Source organism: Hyla sarda, chromosome 3 (assembly GCF_029499605.1).
Source record: "Hyla sarda isolate aHylSar1 chromosome 3, aHylSar1.hap1, whole genome shotgun sequence".
In the NCBI taxonomy this organism is placed as follows: Eukaryota; Metazoa; Chordata; class Amphibia; order Anura; family Hylidae; genus Hyla; species Hyla sarda.
This window is the reverse complement of record NC_079191.1, coordinates 128,368,463-128,389,917: the sequence shown is the minus strand read 5'-3', so window position 1 is coordinate 128,389,917 and position 21,455 is coordinate 128,368,463. Positions and strand designations below refer to the sequence as shown.

At 45.0% G+C, this 21,455-nt stretch overlaps 1 long non-coding RNA gene across 2 annotated transcripts in view; it reads left to right on the top strand.

Annotated features, from left to right (window-relative positions):
- Positions 1 to 21,455, top strand: part of LOC130361703 (uncharacterized) — a 69,440-nt gene that overhangs the window by 26,498 nt on the left and 21,487 nt on the right. The window contains exon 1 of one of the 2 annotated variants that reach the window (XR_008891119.1): positions 3,563 to 3,685. The exons of the other annotated variant lie outside the window; for it this stretch is intronic. This is a non-coding gene — a long non-coding RNA (uncharacterized LOC130361703). Of the gene's footprint in view, positions 1 to 3,562; positions 3,686 to 21,455 lie in introns of those variants that run through there. 2 annotated transcript variants of the gene reach the window in all.

The following is a 21,455-nucleotide window of genomic DNA, read 5'->3' as shown; positions in this document are numbered from 1 at the left end:
GCCCTGGCATCACGAACATTTAGGGGTTAACACCATCTGCCCCTGGGCTACAACATCTGCCCCATACAACTCACACTGCACCCCCGTGGCGCACCACAATTGTCATATAGGGATTGCATTGTCATCCCATGTCCTATTATTGTTTTGGTGCATTGATTAATTTTAATCTTCAGTGGCAAAAATATTTTTAATTCAGTAACACCAATAAAAGTTACGTTTTAGGGGAGTTGCTTTAAGGAGATTTTTTGCCCCCCGGATTTATCCCCTGGATCATTGTGTATGTACTAGTTTGGGTCCCTGGCTCACCCTGAGGTATTTTGGGTTTTTGAAAGGCTGGATAACCCTTTTAAAGAATTTGGAGCTTTTTTTTTTTTTTAAAGGGGTTGTCCCACTATTAGAAACTACAGAATAATGGATTAGTGTCGCTGGGTGGTCACGGCTGTCTGACTTTGAGAATGGGGACTCAAGTCAGAATGGAATGGCGTTCACGCTGCGGAAAATCTGTGCAGAATTCCACATACATTTTCTGCACATATTTCTGCCTAAATTTCTTGCCTATTAACTTTAATGGGATTTTGCAATGTCATTAACACAGCAGAATTTCTCCTGCTGAATGACATGCAGAAATCCTGATTTCTGCGGTCCGGAAAAATATAGGCTTATTGCGCATGTACTAGATGAACATGCAGGAGACGCAACCGTTCTGAAATTTCTTGGTCTGGAGAAAGTGAACCTTGTGTTAGGTATAGATAAACACAAGTTCCTTTTACAGCACGAGGCAAGGTGGATCATTCGGACCAATGCAGAGAGTAATCTTGGTCTGAAAAATCACCTTGACATGAGCGTTTTTGTGTAAAAATAATTTGTATTTTAATGTCTCCATTCCTTCCATACAATGTTTGTATAAGCTTTCTCTTTTCCCTTTTTAATTTTTAATTCTTGTTGTTGCACGTTGTCTATATGTTTTTAGATAGAATCTGTAAGTAATGTGTGGAACGTCCTCACCCCCTGCGTCCAGGTAGGCTTCACCTGAAAAATTCCCTGGAGCGTCACGAAATAGCTATTGTTACTACACTCTCCCTGGAACCCTGTTGGATTATGATGTCTCCTGCACCTTATAAATAAAGAAGCCAGCACCTGATCACCTTCATGTGGTGCTCCCGTTTTTCTTTCTTTATTGCTGTTTGGATATTGCCTTTTCTCTTAGCGGATGGAGCACCTGGAGGATCGGGATTAGGCTCCATGTGTCCTGGGCTGCACGCAGTGACTGCTCTGAAAGCCGCGTATGCTGTGTTCCGCAAATGTTTAAAAAAAACTGTGGAATCCAGCAGAAAATCAATGTGGATGCAAAATTCATGCAGATAGGCAGAATTTCCCTCGTGTGAACGCGGTCTTATTTTCTATGGGAACTGCTGGAAATAGCACTTAGCAATCTCTTACAACTCCAATAAAGAATGAGTGGAGAAGCGTGCACATGCATTACCACCACTCCTTTCTTATGAGAAACTCAGGTCCCCTTTTTTAAGATCAGCTGTTGACCCCACAGTCAGACACATCCTGTGGATAAGGATCTCCTATCCCGTGGACAGTGTGACAACCCCTTTAACACTTGATAAGATTGTGGTTCTCTTTATCTATAACACAGGGCACAGTTTTTCTGTTTCCCAAATCACTTGTTACCACCCATAGAGAAGAGGCAGATAAGTTTGTGACCTATTCAGTACCAAATATTTCTTAATCAAGATCAGTTCCCTGAAAGGTACAACATTTGGCCAGGAGTATTATAGGCATGTGTATATAGTCCCATAAGCTTATAGGATAAGAGACATTCCACAAATAGTATTTTATTGAGCAACAGATGTTTAAGGCATGGTCCTAAGGACGATCACCACTAGAAAGACTAAACAAATATTAACCTGCAAATAACTTACAAAATGCATCTCAACTGTGCAATGCTACTTCGAGGGGGAACTTCAACATACTCCCTGAATTAAAGGGAAATTGACAGCAAGTTGGGGCATTCTAACCTGCTAATAAATAATAGTGGTCCTTTCCATGCAAAGAAGGCCATTCAGTGCACTGTAGATGTTTCTTTACCACTTGGTGCACTAATACAGCTCTCCCCCTGCTCCTCTAGCAATGCCACCTCATAAAAACTGACCTGACCCCCCTTCAGTATTCATGAGGTACATTGTTAGAGGAACAGGCGGGAGTGGCCGTATCAGTACACTGAAAACTAATTAGTGCACCAAACAGCCTAATTTGCATATCAATAACACTGATGTTACAAGACAACAGTCCCACAGAGCTCCATATTAAAGGAGCTTGCCTGTTGTCAGTTTTCCTTTAAATAATCACATTCATTTGTCCAGGTAAAACCTGGGTACAGACATGAGGCAATATATTGCAGCAGCTACTCACAATTCTGTAGTCCTCCGAATAAATATCCAATTTCTTCATTCACTCACTTCAGATACATTACGTTTCGAAAAGAGAATTCAGAGGTTTCTCCAGATGACACCCCACCACATGATGTTTTGGAGAGCTCTGCTCCTATATCATGTGTTCTGGTGGGGAGTGACCAATGATGTTAAATAGCAGTGCATTCAATTAAATGAAGCCAAAAATGTTCAACTACTAAAATATGTGTGGTATTAAAACTCCCGGTGCACTAAAAGCAAGAATGATTCACCCCCAGTTGATGTTTCAATGCAGGAGAGGGGCTCCATAGAGACAGAGGGACTGAGCGCCAAGCCAGGGAGTGAAGTGCACAGTCGCCTGCTTCACCCGGCAATATTTAAAGGGGTACACTGGTGGAAAAAACTATCAGACTTAACTGTCAGAGGGGCTCTTCACACCAATCCCCAAGTGATCTTAACTATTGACATGTACTTGCGAAATGTTGAAAGTTTAATCAAATGATAGTAACACATGAATACAAAAAAAAAACAGATTTGCTAAAAATATATATATATAAAGTTACATATCTCATTTAACCCTTTGGTATAGGAAAGAGAAATTATGCTGAATTCTTGTTGCAATTAAAGATATTTTGTATTATAAAGTTGGACACTTTAGAGATAATTTATACATTTCTGTAATAAACGTGTTATGGTGGAGCATACATTTTTCTGGGTTCACCATATAGTAAAACTGACATACACTTCATCTACAGGACAGTACTATCCCATCTATATCAAATTTCGATTTTATTTTTTCTTTACCATAAAAAAAAAAAAAAACGAAACATTGTTCTGAAGCCTATAGGTTTATTAATTGACCACTTATGGAGCTATGTGAGGGCTCATTTTTTGCCCCGTGATCTATTCTTTTTGTTATCAATACTTAACAATTTTGGGATATAGTAATTGTTTGCATTGACATCAACAGCTCAGACACCACAAATATATATATTTTTAATAAATTCTTTATTTACAGTCAAAGGGAAATGCACAACTGATGGATACATTCCCCAATAATGAAGAAACAGATAATGTTAAGGCAACATGTCCATAAAAAGTATACAATAGAAATGCAAACAGAAACTCCACAAGAAGAGTAGCGGATTTCTCCCCCCCCCCCATGTGGTCACCTCTGAGGGTTTTTACATCAAGGTGTAAAAGGTCAAGGAGAATTGAAAAGAAGAAAAACAAAAAGAAAATAAGAGGATGAGAATTACAAAATTGTGAGTAGTTGCTTTTTTATATTGCCGCCCAGCTGTATCTAAGTTTGACATAAACAATTGTATATGAAAAGTTCATCTCAACAGCATGTAAGATTTTGAACCAGTGGAACACACAGCAAAGTACAACCATAATGGTATCCTGCATGACTGTGTAGGCACTTTCTTAAGGAGGTCCCTGACAATAAGACTGGCTTTGAATAAAGAAAAGAAAATCTGTCTATTGATAAAAAATGTACCATGTCTCTTTCTATTCAATAAGTTAGAAATGTGTGGGTGGGCATGAGAGGGGGAATGACTAGTCCTGACCACTTAACTATGGATCAGTGGAGCAGAGATGAATGGCTTTTGTATGTGGTGCTCACGTCTTCAGCATACACGTCTTCTGCATTCATGTCTTTGCACTCTAGTTCTAAAGAGCTGGGACTAGAAGCAGATAAACAGAAACAGCTGCACGGTTTGCCATTGCATTGGTAGGTGACAGGGTTTGTCACAGATTGTTTTATTCATGGCAATGATAAAAGTATCCTTTACCCTAATAAACTTGGCTTTACAGTTGGTGGGAGTAGAAACCCAACCAATCCGGAAGAATCTCATAATAGAATATACACCTATTTACCAACGTCTATAACAATCTGTTTGCTCTCAGCTGCTGGATGCCAACAGATAGGAGGCCCCATGTGGCAGCACACAATGGTAATAATTCACAAGTTTTTTCTTTAGTTTATACTAGAATTTCACACATGGTGTTGTGATTGCCAAGATACAACCATCTGTCCTAACTTATATTACTTGTGTTACGTTATCTAGAAGACTGCGGGTCTGGAATTAGCATGCCTTAAAAAAATAGTAACAACGTCTGTCACCTCCTGCGGGAACAAATGGTAACTACAGTCACAGCACTGTGGACGACAAGTTATAATGCTGGATTCACAATATTGTATTGGGGGAGGGCAGTTACTCCATTAGAATGGTAACAGTGAAATGGAGCAAATGTGAAAGTATACATGGTTTACAAAGTTTCTTTTCTTAGATACATAGAACCAGTGATCTCCATGGTGCACAAGCAATGATAGAGGCAACTCTTCTGCGGGTGAAAGGAGAGAGTCCACGTGCATTAGACTGGGGGTGCACTCTCATTGATGCTGAGGGTGGTGGCTACGCTATTAGACAGCTCCTGTTGAGAGGCATCAGCATGGCAAGAGACAACTTAGCAGCTCTACATTATGTATTCAACCCAATCAGGACGCGCACAGACATTTTGGAGGGCAGGGGCTCAAGTAAAAAGAGGGCATTTCTCATAATTAAAAAAATGTCTGTCAGACTTAATGGGAATGCTGTGCAGAAAGCGGTAGTGACGTCACAGGGGAGAGGTGCTGCGGCCCAGGGACACAGTGGACCTCCGGAAAGGCCTCCTTGACATTCCTAGCCCCCATAAAAGTGGGTGTTTTTGTAAAATAAAGTCAAGAACAGCTTCTGTGAAAGTATACCATGTATATATACATCTTGGCTGTGCCGTCAGTTATATTTACAGAAAACATGTGACAAATGCACTATAATACACTGTTTATAGAGGAGATTTATCAAAACCTGGGCGGAGGAAGAGCGGTGCAGTCGTCCATAGAAACCAATCAGATTGCTTCTTTTATTTTGTAGGGGGCTTTTCCTCTGAAAAGGTTTTGATAAATCTCCCCATATATGCCCCAGCCTGACCTCTATATGACAGAACATGCACTGTACCCGACCTCACCCATCCCCCATCACCAATCACTCAGCACCGACTCCATTCAGGAATCTCCACACAGTCCTAGTTCTCACACTAAAAAGATGGGCACCACACAAATATATGCATATATGCTACAATATACAAGAATTGGCAGAAAAACCTAGGATGTGAGAATGAAGAATTATAAATATTCAGAAGATGGGCGGGCATAGAACGGCATACAGGACAGAGGCAGGGAAGCTTGGCAAACTGTCTCCGCCTTCATTGCACACAAGACTGACTTTGCATACTAGCAATGGGGGCAATATTTAGAAAATGGCTTGACTTATTTTAGTAAGTATAATATTATTTTTCTCATGTTCACCTGCACTATAAAACTGTGTATTGGGTTTTGCGCAAGTAAACAGCCTATAAGTGTCTTTTTAATTATATACCGTACCCCAATTAATGAACTATATAGCATTATTTAACTATATGCTATACCACCATTAAGGATGTATACACTGTGCCAGCATACATGAAGAATATACTGTGCCAATATAAATAAAATACACTGTGCTTTCATAAATTACATACTGTGCTTGCATTTCTCAATTCCATATATACTGTGCTTATATTCCTCTATTCATTTCCTACATACAGTGCCTCCATTAATTCCCTACATATATATGCACATTCACATATATACAGTGATATCTACTAATTTTTATCAACTATGAGAGACATAATGATAAAGTAAATCCATAAAATTTTCTTCTTTAAGAGTCTCCTCTGTCCTCCACTCGTTACCTGTATTAATGGCACCTGTTTGAACTTGTTATCAGTATAAAAGACACCTGTTGTAACGTCGAGCGCTCCGGGTCCCGCGGCTTCCCCGGAGCGCTCGCGGCGTTATGCTAACAGCAGCGCTCCGGTCTCTGTCTCTGACCGCGAGCCCTGCTGTGTTCATGCTGGCGGGGACGCCATCCGCGTGGCGGGTCAGACCCACTCGCGGATCGCGCCCCGTTCTACTCACCCTCCTCCTCCGGTGGCTGTCTCGTCCCGACACGCGCGGCCCCGCTCCCTAGGGTGCGCGCGCACCGACGTTCTAAGATTTAAAGGGCCAGCGCACAGCTAATTGGTGCCTGGCCCAATCAGTTCAATCACTTCCCTACACATAAATACACACTTCCCCTTCCCATCCTTGCCGGATCTTGTTGCCTTGTGCCCTGAGAAAGCGTCATAATGTGTTCCCTAGCCTGTGTACTCAGAGTTTCTGCTGTTGCCCCTGACTACGAACCTTGCTGCCTGCCCTGACCTTCTGCTACGTCTGACCTCGCCTCTGTCTAGTCCTTGTGTACTGCGCCAGTCTCAGCTGCCAGAGAGGTTGAGTCACTACTGGGGAACACGACCTGGTAGTTACCGCCGCAGCAAGTCCATCCCGCTTTGCGGCGGGCTCTGGTGAACACCAGTAACTGCTTAGAACCGATTCCCCAGTACGACCCGCGTCATCGCCTTTCTGGCACACAGGATTCACCTTCAGTGTCATCACCAGCCGCTAGTCCGGACCGTGACAGTAGATCCGGCCATGGATCCCGCTGAGGTACCGCTGCCAAGCCTCGTTGACCTCACCTCCGTGGTTGCCCAGCAGTCCCAGCAGATTGCCCAACAAGGACAACAGCTGTCGCAGTTGACCACCATGATTCAACAGCTTCTGCCTCCACAGCCTCAACCATCTCCTCCGCCAGCTCCAGCATCCCCTCCTCTCCGAGCTGCCGCTACCACTGCTAGAGTCCGCTTGTCTCTCCTGGATAAGTTTGACGGGGATTCTAAGAAGTGCCGGGGATTCCTGTCCCAATGTTCCCTGCACCTGGAGATGTTGTCAGACCAATTCCCTACAGAACGGTCTAAGGTGGGGTTCGTGGTCAGTTTACTATCTGGGATGGCCTTGGCCTGGGCCATGCCACTCTGGGACCACAATGATCCTGCCACTGCCTCCGTCCTGTCCTTCTTTTCTGAAGTTCGCAGTGTCTTTGAGGAACCTGCCCGTACCTCATCCGCGGAAACAGCCTTGCTGAACCTTGTCCAAGGAGATTCTACAGTGGGCGAATATGCCATACAATTCCGTACTTTGGCTTTTGAGTTGGCCTGGAACAATGAGGCTCTCTGCGCGACCTTTAAAAAAGGTTTATCCAGCCACATTAAGGATTGTCTGGCCGCACGAGAGATACCTCCTCTCTGACTGAATTTATCCAGTTGGCAACCCGCATTGATATGCGCTTCATTGGAAGACGTCAGGAGCTCCACCAGGAGAAAGATCTTGTTCGCACCAGGCTCCTCTCTTCCAGCATCCTTTGTAGCCTGTTACTGAGGAGGCCATGCAAGTGGACCGGTCTCGCCTGACCCAGCAAGAGAAGACTCGCCGGAGGAAGGAGAACTTATGCTTATACTGTGCGAGCTCTGAACATTTCCTAAGGGACTGTCCCCTTCGTCCTCAGTGTCAGGGAAACGCTCGCACCTAGTGAACGTGGGAGAGGCGTCACTGGGTGTAAATTCTTCCTCTCCACGCCTGACTATTCCAGTGCGGATTTCTCCAGCCGCTAAAGCCTCCTTCTCTGCGGAGGCTTTCTTGGACTCTGGTTCAGCAGGAAACATCATTAAAGCCTACTTCATCAACCAGTTTAACATCCGTTATCCGTCTCGTTAAAAACTGAATTGCACCGTGCGTTAACGCACAGAACACGCAGAATTTTTTGTTCTGCCTAACTGCACCTCTGACATCCTTCTAGGCTCACCCTGGCTCCAGCGTCACTCTCCTACCCTCGACTGGACTTTTGGGGACATTAAATCCTGGGGCTCTTCCTGCCACACATGCTGCCTTAAGTTGGTACCTACTAGCCAAGTCTCCATCGCTTCTCCATTGCTCGGCCTTCCAAAGGCTTATCAGGACTTTTCTGACGTCTTTTGCAAGAAACAGGCAGAGGCCTTACCACCACATAGGCCCTACGATTGTCCAATTGACTTGCTCCCTGGTACCACACCGCCCCTTGGCAGGATTTACTCTCTCTCCGCTCCAGAAACTAAGGCCATGAGTACATTCAGGAGAATCTCAAAAAAGGTTTCATTAGGAAGTCTTCTTCTCCTGCCAGAGGAGGATTCTTCTTTCTTGCCAAGAAGGACGGGTCACTACGCCCTTGCATTGACTACCGCGGCCTCAATAAAATCACTGTAAAGAACCGCTACCCTCTGCCTCTCATCTCGGAACTCTATGACCATCTGCGCGGAGCTAAGATTTTTATTAAGCTTGACCTCAGGGGCGCATATAACCTCATCAGAATTTGTGAAGGAGATGAGTGGAAAACCGTTTTTAACACCAGAGATGGCCACTTCGAATACCTCGTCATGCCATTTGGTCTTTGCAACGCCCCTGTAGTCTTCCAAGACTTTGTCAATGAAATCTTCCGGGACTTATTGTATACCTGCATAGTGGTCTATCTTGATGACATACTAATCTTCTCCTCCAACCTAGAGGAACACCGCTTCCATGTTCGTCAAGTGCTCCAGCGCCTCCGTGTTAACCATCTCTATGCCAAAATTGAAAAATGCCTCTTTGAACGTAGCTGTCTTCCTTTCCTGGGATACTTGGTCTCAGGACAAGGTCTTCAAATGGACCCCGACAAGCTCTCCGCGGTCTTGGATTGACCACGCCCCTCGGGACTTCGCACTATCCAGCGCTTCCTCGGATTTGCTAATTACTACCGTCAGTTCATCCCCCACTTCTCCACTATCGTGGCTCCCATTGTGGCACTGACAAAGAAAGATGCGAATCCGAGATCCTGGCCTCCCCAAGTGGAAGAAGCTTTTACTCCTCTTAAGGCCGCCTTCGCCTCCGCCCCCGTCTTGACTAGGCCCGATCCTCTGAAACCATTCTTCCTTGAGGTAGACCTTCTTCGGTAGGAGCCGGGGCGGTTCTTCTTCAAAAAACACGCTAAAGGAAAAAGCGTCACTTGTGGACTTTCTCTAAAACTTTTTCTCCTCCTGAAAGGAACTACGCTATTGGTGACCGTGAATTGTTGGCCATTAAGTTGGCACTAGAGGAGTGGAGACATCTCCTGGAAGGATCCCTTCACCCTATCACCATCTACACTGACCACAAAAATCTGTTCTTCCTACAGTCCGCCCAGCGCTTAAATCCTCGCCAGGCCAGGTGGTCGTTGTTCTTTGCCCGCTTCAACTTCCAGATCAATTTTCGTCCTGCAGACAAGAATGTCAGGGCGGATGTCCTATCACGTTCCACCAATGCTACGGAAGCTGAAGCCTCTTCCCAACACATCATCTGTCCTGAGTGTCTGATCTCTGCTGCTCCTGCTTCTCTGGTGCCTGTTCCTCCAGGAAAAACTTTTGTCCCTCCACGTCTTCGCCTCCGGACTCTCAAATGGGGTCATTCCTCCCACTTGGCGGGTCACGCTGGACAGTTGATTGCCAGACACTATTGGTGGCCTGCCCTTGAAAAAGATGTGACTGAGATCGTACAGTCCTGTACTGTCTGTGCACGTGACAAAACTCCTCGCCAGAAGCCTGCGGGTCTTCTCCTTCCCCTGCCGGTGCCCGAACAGCCTTGGTCACATATAGCGATGGACTTTGTCACTGACCTTCCTGTATCCCATGGCAACACTGTCACTTGGGTGGTTGTTGATCGATTCTCCAAAATGGCTCATTTTGTCCCGCTTCCTGGCCTCCCTTCTGCGGAACAGTTGGCGAAGTAATTCTTTTTGGACATTTTTCGTCTCCATGGACTGCCTATGCATATCGTCTCTGATAGTGGCGTTCAATTCATCTCAAAATTCTGGAGAGCACTCTGCACCCAATTGAAGATTAAACTGAGTTTTTCCTCCGCCTACCACCCGCAGTCCAATGGACAAGTGGAGAGAGTGAACCAGACCCTTGGTGACTACCTGCGACATTTTGTCTCCTCCCGCCAAGACGATTGGGTCGACCTGTTACCCTGGGCTGAATTCTCATACAATTTCAAAAACTCTGAGTCATCCGCCAAGTCTCCTTTCTTTGTGGTGTACGGCCGTCACCCGCTTCCCCCCTTCCCATTTCCACTTCATCTGGAGTTCCTGCCGTAGATGAATTGACCCGGGACTTTTCCTCTATTTGGAAAGAGACTCAAAAGTCGCTCTCACTGGCCTCTTCTCGAATGAAGAGACATGCGGATAAGAAGAGAAGAACTCCTCCTGTCTTTGCCCCTGGGGACAAAGTGTGGCTCTCTGCCAAATATATTCGGTTTCGTGTCCCTAGCTATAAGCTGGGTCCACGTTACCTCGGGCCATTTAGAGTCAAAAGTTAAATCAACTCTGTCTCCTACAAGCTCCATCTTCCTCCTTCTCTTCGTATTCCTAACTCCTTTCATGTTTCCCTTCTCAATCCTCTCATTCTTAACCGCTTTTCCCCCAAGGTCACCGTTCCTGCTCCTGTCTCTGGCTCCTCTGATGTCTTCTCGGTAAAAGAAATCCTCGCCTCCAAGGTTGTCAGAGGTAAGAATTGGGAGAATTGTGGCCCCGAAGAGAGGTCTTGGGAGCCTGAGGACAATATCCTCGACAAGGAGCTCATCCATAGGTTCCTGGGCTCCAAAAAGAGGGGGAGACCTAAGGGGGGTACTATAGCGCCAAGCGGCTTCCTCGGAGCGCTCGCGGCATTATGCTAACAGCAGCGCTCCGGTCTCTGTCTCTGACCGCGAGCGCTGCTGTGTTCATGCCGGCGGGGACGCGATCCGCGTGGCGAGTCAGACCCGCTCGTGGATCGCGCCCCGTTCTACTCACCCTCCTCCTCCGGTGGCTGTCTCGTCCCGGTGCGCGCGGCCCCGCTCCCTAGGGCACGTGCGTGCCGACATTCTAAGATTTAAAGGGCCAGCGCTCCGCTAATTGGTGACTGGCCCAATCAGTTCAATCACCTCCCTACACATAAATACACACTTCCCCTTCCCGTCGTTGCCGGATCTTGTTGCCTTGTGCCCTGAGAAAGCGTTATAGTGTGTTCCCTAGCCTGTGTACCCAGACCTTCTGCTGTTGCCCCTGACTACGAACCTCGCTGCCTGCCCTGACCTTCTGCTGCGTCTGACCTCGCCTCTGTCTAGTCCTTGTGTACCACGCTAGTCTCAGCTGCCAGAGAGGTCGAGTCACTACTGGGGAACACGATCTGGTAGTTACCGCCGCAGCAAGTCCATCCCAGTACGACCCGCGTCATCGCATCTCTGGCACAGAGGATCCACCTCCAGTGTCCTCACCAGCCGCTAGTCCGGACCGTGACACCTGTCCACAACCTCAAACAGTCACACTCCAAACTCCACTATGGCCAAGACCAAAGAGCTGTCGAAGGACACCAGAAACAAAATTGTAGCCCTGCACCAGGCTGGGAAGACTGAATCTGCAATAGGCAAGCAGCTTGGTGTGAAGAAATCAACTGTGGGAGCAATAATTAGAAAATGGAAGACATACAAGACCACTGATAATCTCCCTCGATCTGGGGCTCCATCTCCAAGATCTCACCCTGTTGTTTTAAAATGATCACAAGAACGGTGAGCAAAAATCCCAGAACCACACAGGAGGACCTAGTGAATGACCTGGAGAGAGCTGGGACCAAAGTAACAAAGGCTACAATCAGTAACACACTATGCCGCCAGGGACTCAAATCATGCTATGCCAGACGTGTCCCCTTGCTTAAGCCAGTACATGTCTGGGCCTGTCTGAAGTTTGCTAGAGAGAATTTGGATGATCTAGAAGAGGATTGGGAGAATGTCATATGGTCAGATGAAACCAAAGTAGAACTTTTTGGTAAAAACTCAACTCGTGGTGTTTGGAGGAGAAATTAAGTTGCATCCAAAGAACACTATACCTACTGTGAAACATGGGGGTGGAAACATCATGCTTTGGGGCTGTTTTTCAGCAAAGGGACCAGAACGACTGATCTGTGTAAAGGAAAGAATGAATGAGTGAAAACCTCCTTCTATCAGCTAGGGCATTGAAGATGAAACGTGGCTGGGTCTTTTAGCATGACAATGATCCCAAACACACCAACTGGGTAATGAAGGAGTGGCTTCATAAGAAGTCCTGGAGTAGTGGAGCCAGTCTCCAGATCTCAACCCCATAGAAAACCTTTGGATGGAGTTTAAAGTCCATGTTGCCCAGCGACAGCCCCAAAATATCACTGCTCTAGAGGAGATCTGCATGGAGGAATGGGCCAAAATACCAGCAACAGTGTGTGAAAACCTTGTGAAGACTTACAGAAAACATTTGACCTCTGTCATTGCCAACAAAGGGTATATAACAAAGCACAATTGGTGGCTAACTAAATACTTTTTTTGCCCCACTGTACATGCATACAAGCACATTACAAAAAGGCACATACAGTACATAGGAAATATTCACACATACATGCGGACATTTTGACACATACATACAGGTACAAATATACATATAGAAACATATATACACAGACACATATATAACATGGAATATATACAAACAGATATAGCCAAAAGGCACATCATAAATACAGGTACACACATACATTCACTCACAGATATATATATATATATATATATATATATACACAAACACACACATACACTCACATATATACAAATAATTACTTACAGTAAGGGCCCCATGCTCTCTGCAAAGGTAAATACGCACAATTCACAAGACTTCACAACAGAGATTGAAGTGCTGGCACTGCTCTCCCTCTATATATTCTCCCTTAAACAGTCTGTGTGCGTACTCTAGCAGCGTATCTTCATGCGGTGGTGCTCATGTACTGCGATAGTGATAGGATGAATGCAAATCCAAATAATCAAGAAGAAAGTACAGGCAACTCACCACGTTGTAGTAACTTCGTGTTTATTACTGGGACATGCAGGTAAAGCGGCTCCACGCCACACCGGGATGCCGAACACTAGTGCGTTAACCGATGACAGCTGTTTCTTTCCTTTCAGGAACTTCAACAGATCGTCCTGTTGAAGTTCCTGAAAGGAAAGAAACAACTGTCATCGGTTAACGCACTAGTGTTCGGCATCCCGGTGTGGCATGGAGCCGCTTTACCTGCATGTCCCAGTAATAAACACGAAGTTACTACAACGTGGTGAGTTGCCTGTACTTTCTTCTTGATTATTTGGATTTGTAAATACGCACAAGTATACACACATATATAGACACATCATACAGGCATACATACATTCATATATATATATATATATATATATATATATATATATATATATACAAACACAGGCACACACATACATACAGGTATACACATTCACTCACATATATACACATTATTACTTACAGTAAATACAAGGACCCCATGCCTCTCTGCACAAGCAAATACATACAGGTACACACATACACACACACACACACATATAGACACACCATACAGGCACACACATACATTCACTCACGTATATACACAGTTACAGTAAGGGCCCCATCTTTCTGCACAGTCTGGAGTTTTTGTCCCGGACAGACTGTGGGCGGGGCGAGAGGAGCAGAGAAATAGCAGATAATGGCAGGGGAAATGGTGCCCCCTTCCTGTAGGGAGAGCACAGCACCCTGCATTAAACCACATACAAATCCTCAGCAGATCATCTTGCTGCACCTGTCACCCAGAGTCTGCAGCTCCTTTTGTGAAGGCACTAGAGGGGCAGGTGCAGAATGGGGGAAAAGGCTGTAGCCCCGTTTTGCTCTTATGTGTGCACGTCCCTTAGGCTCGGTTCACACCACGTTTTGTTAAATAAGGCTCCCGTATACGGTTGGGAGGAGGGGGGGAAGGGCTTAATCATGGCGCCCGCACTCAGCCGTATTCGGGAACCGTATTTAATGTATGTCTATGAGCCGACCAGAGTGAACCGCAGCCTCCGGTCGGCTTCGTTTTCGTCCGTATGCGGTTTCCCGACCGCAGGCAAAAACGTGGTCGACCACGTTTTTGCCTGCGGTTGGGAAACCGCATACGGCCGAAAACGAAGCCGACCGGAGGCTGCGGTTCACTCCGGTCAGCTCATAGACATACATTAAATACAGTTCCCGAATACGGCTGAGTGTGGGCGCCGCGATTAAGCCCCGCCCCCTCCTCCCAGCAGTATACGGGAGCCGTATTTAACAAAACGTGGTGTGAACCCAGCCTAACCCCAATTTTCCTAACCTTTCCCCAGAATGTGATCCACAGGAATAAGGGAAAGACACCAGTCATCTCATCTCATGAAAAGGGTCCAGATTGTCAAAGCAGACTCTAAAAGTGCACCATGTCAGTAGACTCCAGACTCATATGGAAGCCATTCAGTGGCGTAGCTATAGTGGTCGCAGGAGTCGCAAGCGGGCCCTATAGCCTTGGGGGCCCGCAGGGAACAGCCACTAACACATTATAGTAATTTCTACTCAAAACAGGTTTTCAGACTTGTATTTTCATTCACTGATAGCAAAGAAAGGTACGTACTAAAATCACCTTATGGTAGAGAACCCCTTTAATGGGGTTCTCCCTTGTTTATACTGTTTTTTGTTATTATGTTTGTGTGTTATGTGTGTATAAGTATGTGTTTTTTTATGTGTGTTGTGATTATGTATATGTATTTTCTTACCTTTTGTGAAGATCCGGAAGCTGGCCCCTTTTTCTTCCAGTGGCTTGCTGTGTAACCTCGGCCTCCACCATGTTGTTTTCGGTAAGTGAGATGTCGGGGGCTGTGTTCTTGCTTCTGTCCTTCCTATCTTCTGACGTCCGAGGCAAATCTTTTCTTCCTGTTTCTTCCGTGGCTCAGCGACGAATCTGCGACCTCTTCCGGCACATGCACAGGTAGTTTTTTTTTTTTTTTTTTACCAATAAAGTTTTTTTTGTCTAATTGACAAACTGTCTGCGCATGCGCGAGTATGTAAGTGCTACGCTAACAGCGTAGAGTACATTAGGTCTACGCTAATAGCGTAGCTTCGCGCAAGCGCAGACAGTTTGTCAATTAGACAAAAAAAACTTTATTGTCTAATTGACAAACTGTCTGCGCTTGCGCGAAGCTACGCTATTAGCATAGACCTAACGTACGCTACGCTGTTAGCGTAGCACTTGTGTACTCGCGCATGCACAGACAGTTTGTCAAATAGACAAAAAAAACGTTATTGGTAAAAAAAAAAAACTACCTGCACATGCGCCGGAAGAGGTTGCTGATTCGTCGCTGAGCCACGGAAGAAACAGGAAGAAAAGATTTGCCTCGGATGTCAGAAGATAGGAAGGACAGAAGCAAGAACACACACCCCGGCATCCCACTTACCGAACACAACATGGCGGAGGCCAAGGTGCACTGCAAGCCACTGGAAGAAAAAGGGGCCAGCTTCCGGATCTTCACAAAAGGTAAGAAAATATATATATACATAATCACAACACACATAAAAAAACACATACTTATACACACTTAACACACAAACATAATAACAAAAAACAGTATAAACAAGGGAGAACCCCTTTAAGTCTGTTCCACAAGTTTAGAATGAAAGACATGGCTGCACGTCTACTTAACATGTTAATTTACTGCTTCTCAGCAAAATGTACTTAAACAAACAAGAGGTTCTGTATATAAGGCTTAAAAGGGTACCCCGGTGGGAAAAAAAATTTTTTTTAATCAACTGGTGCCAGAAAGTTAAACATATTTGTAAATGACTTCTGTTTTAAAATCTTGACCCTTAAAGAGTACCTGTCATCATCTAAACTTTCCCTGATCCCCCTTCCCATCTGTCCCCTTCTCTAACTATGCCTATCCCTGTGTTTATTGAGGTTTAAAACGCAGTGGAAATACCTTTTTTTATCCCTCTTCATTAGCTCAGGAGCACTGTCTTTCTGAGGGGTGGAAGGAGGCGGGTCCCAGCAGGCATGATGTCACATGAAGCTTGGCTGGGGCTCTGCTTCTGCCAGTCTTCCTGTATGCTGCTCTCCCTCTGCAGCAGTGTTTCCCAACAAGGGCACCTCCAGCTGTTGCAAAACTACAACTCCCAGCATGCCCAGACAGCCAACAGCTGTCCAGACATGCTGGGAGTTGTAGTTTTGCAACAGCTGGAGGCACCCTGGTTGGGAAACACTGAGCTTCCGGTGGAAGGACCAGAGCCCTTCAGCATTAGTCCTAAAAGCTGTACACTTACAATGAAAAGCATAGGAAGCTGCTTGCAGACCAGGCATAGAAGAGTGACCCCTAGTGGCCAAAAGTATAAATTGAAAAAACTGGTATAAATATTAATATTTTTTAATGAAGATATATTACAATATCTCTTCATTAATGATTATGAACAACATATTAAAAGTTTTTGTTGATGACAGGTACTCTTTAACTTATCAGCTGCTGTATGCTACAGAGGAAGTTGGTTTCAGCAGAGAGCACTGTGGTCAGACAGGAAAGACAATACAACTTCCTCTGGAGCATACAGCAGCTGATAAGTACTCGAAGGATTACGATTTTTAAATAGAAGTAATTTACAAATCTGTTTAACTTTCTGGCACCAGTTGATTTTATGCCATTGGTTTTCCAGCTGAGTACCCTTTTAACTGTTTAAGAGGATCATAGTGTCACTTGAGAACACTTGCCATAGAGACATATCAACATTTTTGATTGGTGAGGGTCTGGGTGCTGGGAACCTTACCAATTGCTAAAACTAGGTGGGAGAGGCATTCTGATAAACATTTTCTATAACTATGTTAAAACGAGAGATTAATGTGGGTGAAAGGTTTGCAGGTCTGCGTTTAGTGCACTGTCATTGTACATTAGTCAGTTTTTTCTCAAACACATTATGACTCAGTAATACTGGCATTGGGCAAACCATGAGACTCGGAACTATACAGTGCTTCCTTAGTAGAAGTGCAGTCATATCATTTTCCTATAACCAACCCCTCTGTGCTGTGCAAGGTCACTGACAAGCACTCAGCTGCAGGCCTGACACACAGTCAAAAAGGTCATCTCGCTCCGGTTTACATGAATCCTGGCAACCATATAATCTCCAGGGGAGATCTCATTCAAGCTCCCAAATACAATTAGGCAACATAGATATGCATGTACAATGCCTGTGCTGTCATCGCTGTTGTTGAATAGAGTACAATTATACAGCAAAGCAGATTATGTACATAGTAACACAATGGTCACTCCATATAGACAGCAACCCTCAAAGGGTATGAATAATTACAAAATATCTATGCCATCTGCATTAAAGAAGTATTCCTATCTCAAAGAAAGGAGTTAAACCTGTAGGACACATCAACTTAAATATTTGTGCAAATACATTATAAATCATTAATCAAACTTACCTTCTTCTCCTGTTATGCCTGCTCCTTTCCTCTCCTATTTTACAGCTTGTTGTCTAGGTTACCGGCCACTGCTATAATCTAGAAGTGGTGGTCCAGCTGGGGACATCACTTCCTCTCTGCACAGCAGGAGAGGGCTGGGTGGCCAGGATCAATGGAGCGCAGGCCCCCCTTGCCCACCCACCTTATGTCTGTGCATACATTGGTAGTGATAGCCCCAGGGCTAATTCCCCTGGAGTTGTCACTACTGATGTATATTGAGTTCTGATGAGAGCACGTGGAGCAGTTGCTGGATGTCGTATATCTAGATTTTTCCAATGCATTTGATACAGTGCCACATAAAAGGTTGGTGCATAAAATGAAAAGGATTGGGCTGGGGGAGAATGTGTGCAAGTGGGTAAGTAACTGGCTCAGTCATAGGAAACAGAGGGTGGGTATTAATGGTACTTATTCTGATTGGGTGTCTGTTACTAGTGGGATACCACAGAGGTCCGTCTTGGGTCCTGTCCTATTTAATATTTTCATTATAGGGTTGAATAGTAAAGTAGCAATCTTTGCAGATGATACTAAATGCTGTAAAGCGGTAAACACAATAGAGGACAGTGCACTGTTACAAATGGATCTGGATAGGTTGGAAGTTTGGGCTGAGAAGTGGCAGATGAAGTTCAACACTGATAAATGTAAGGTAATGCACATGGGGAAGAAAAATATAGCCTGGGATTATGTATTAAATGGGAGAACACTTGGGACGACTGACGTGGAAAAGGACTTGGGAGTCTTAGTTAACAGTAAATTAAGCTGTAGTGACCAGTATCGGGCAGCTGCTGCCAAGGCAAATAAAATCATAGAGTGCATCATTAGGGGCATAGACGCCCATGACAAGGAAATTCTACCGCTGTACAAATCACTAGTCAGACCACACATAGAATACTGTGTACAGTACTGGGCACCAGTGTACAAGAAAGATATAGTGGAGCTGGAGAGGGTTCAAAGACGGGCAACCAGAGTAATATGGGGAATGGGAGGACTACAGTACACAGAAAGATTATCAGAATTAGGGTTATTTAGTTCAATAAAAAGAAGGCTTAGGGGAGACCTAATAACTATGTATAAACATATCAGGGGACTGTACAGAGATCTATCCCATGATCTATTTATACCCAGGACTGTATCTATAACAAGGGGGCATCCTCTACGTCTTGAGGAAAGAATGTTTCTACACCAGCACAGTGGGGGTTCTTTACTGTAAGAGCAGTGATACTGTGGAATTCTCTGTCAGAGGAGGTGGTCATGGTGAACTCTGTAAAAGAATTTAACCCCTTAAGGACGCAGCCCTTTTTCACCTTAAGGACTGAGCCCTTTTTCGCAATTATGACCACCATCACTTTACGAATTAATAACGCGAAAACACTTTTACCGAAAATTCTGATTCTGAGATAGTTTTTTCATGACATATTCTACTTTACTTTGGTGGTAAATTTTCGGCGTTAATTGCATCCTTTTTTGGTGAAAAATCCCAAAATTTCATGAAAATGTTGAAAATGTTGCATTTTTCTAACTTTGAAGCTCTCTAATTGTAAGGAAAATGGATATTCCCAATACATTTTATTTTTCTTCACAAACACAATATGTCCACTTTATGTTGGCATCATAAAATGGACATATTTTTGCTTTTTGAAAAAATTAGAGGGCTTCAAAGTAGAGTAGCAATTTTCAAAAATGTCATGAAAATTGCTAAATCTGAAGGGACAGATGTTACAGAACTACAACTCCCAGCATGCCTGGGCAGTCAAGGCATGCTGAGAGTTGTAGTTTGGCAACATCTGGAGGGCTACTGTTTGGGCACCACTGTAACAGTGGTCTCCAAACTGTGACCCTCCAGATGTTGCAAAACTACAACTCCCAGCATGCCCAGACAGCCTTTGGCTGTCTGGGCATGCTGGGAGTTGCAGTTTGGCCCCCCTAGTGGTTGCCACAGTAAAGATCGATTTACTTTCACTTTCAATCCCCCCCCCCCCCCCCCCACTGTCGATTCCCTACCTGATCAGGATCCTGCAGGCTCCAGCGAAGATCCCAGGTCCCCAGGCATCTTCTCCTGCAGGTACGGCCTCCATCTTCTTCCCAGAGCCCCTCGACATCCAGGGGCGGGCAGAACGGGGGGTTGCCCCCTGTCCTGCGCTGCCATTGGTCAGAACTCCGTTCTGAGTAATGGCAGGGGATAGGAGTAGATCGCAGCTTTGCGACCTCACTCCTATCCTTTAGGCTGATCGGGGCTGTTGCTGACAACTCCGACGAGCCCTATTTTCCGGGTGATCGGGTCACCAGAGACCCGATCAGCCTGGAATTGGAGAAAATCGCACGTCTGAATTGACATGCGATTTTCTCCGATCGCCGACATGGGGGGTCTCAGGACCCCCCTGGGCAATGTGCCAGGGTGCCTGCTGAATGATTTCAGCAGGCATCTGGCTCCGGTCCCCAACCGGCTAGCGGTGGGGACCGGATTTCCCACGGGCGTATGGATACGCCCTCGGTCCTTAAGGACTCGGAATGCAGGGCGTATCCATACGCCCTGTGTCCTGAAGAGGTTAAAAGAGGTCTGGATGCATTTTTGAGAATAATAACATTACAGGTTAGGGATTCTAGATCTATTGGGACAGAAGGTTGATCCAGGGATTTATTCTGATGCCATATTTGGAGTCGGGAAGGAATTTTTACCTCTAGTATGATTTTCTTTTTGCCTTCCTCTGGATCAACTAAGCAGGGACTCATTAGGGTTATAGGTTGAACTTGATGGACTCTGGGCTTTTTTCAACCTCATGAACTATGTTATGTATAGTCACATACATGTGCCCCCCCAGCACAGCATTACTAATTATAGTGAACTGTCTTCATACTGTTTGATCTACTATAGTTTCTATTTACTGCATGATAAGAAGTATATTTAATGTTTCGCACTTTTCCAATAAAATCACATTATGGCACGGTAAGACGCTGATCTCAATAGAATGTAATACTTTTCTACTACAGTGGACGCTGCAATGAAAACAAGTTGTTGCATACAGTTTACCCTTCCTAGCAATGACGGCCAACGTACATAAACATAAAACTCCACTTTTGTGCAGTATTTCCACTACTAATTGGCTCCTTCCTTTGACACGCCCACCTTCCTACTGGGGTGACACACTGTAACAAACCTTCTTGTCATATAATCACCTTACTACTGGGGTGACACACTGTAACAAACCTTCTTGTCATATAATCACATTACTACTGGGGTGACACACTGTAACAAACCTTCTTGTCATATAATCACCTTACTACTGGGGGGAAACACTGTAACAAACCTCCTCTATATGAAATTACCTTACTACTGGGGTGACACACTGTAACAAACCTCCTCCTCCTCATGTCATTTCATTACTTCTGGAGTGACATACTGTTACAAGCCTCCTCCTCATGTTATAGCATTACTACTGGGGTGACACACTGTAACAACCTCCTCTTTGTGTAATCTTCTTTCTTTTGTGTTTACTGGCACTGCGCTCCCCTCAGCTGGCTGAAGAATGCAGATTTTTATGGCTGGATGGGTGTTTCAGATTAGCGGGTGCTTCGGATGCTGGCTGGCTACTAACTTTCTTGCAGCAGGCAGAGCGGCACCCCCATCAAGAGGGCACTCTAGGCGGCTGCCTATTTTGCTTATAGGCAGAACCAGCCCTGGTTACTTCTCTGTTCCTCAGATAG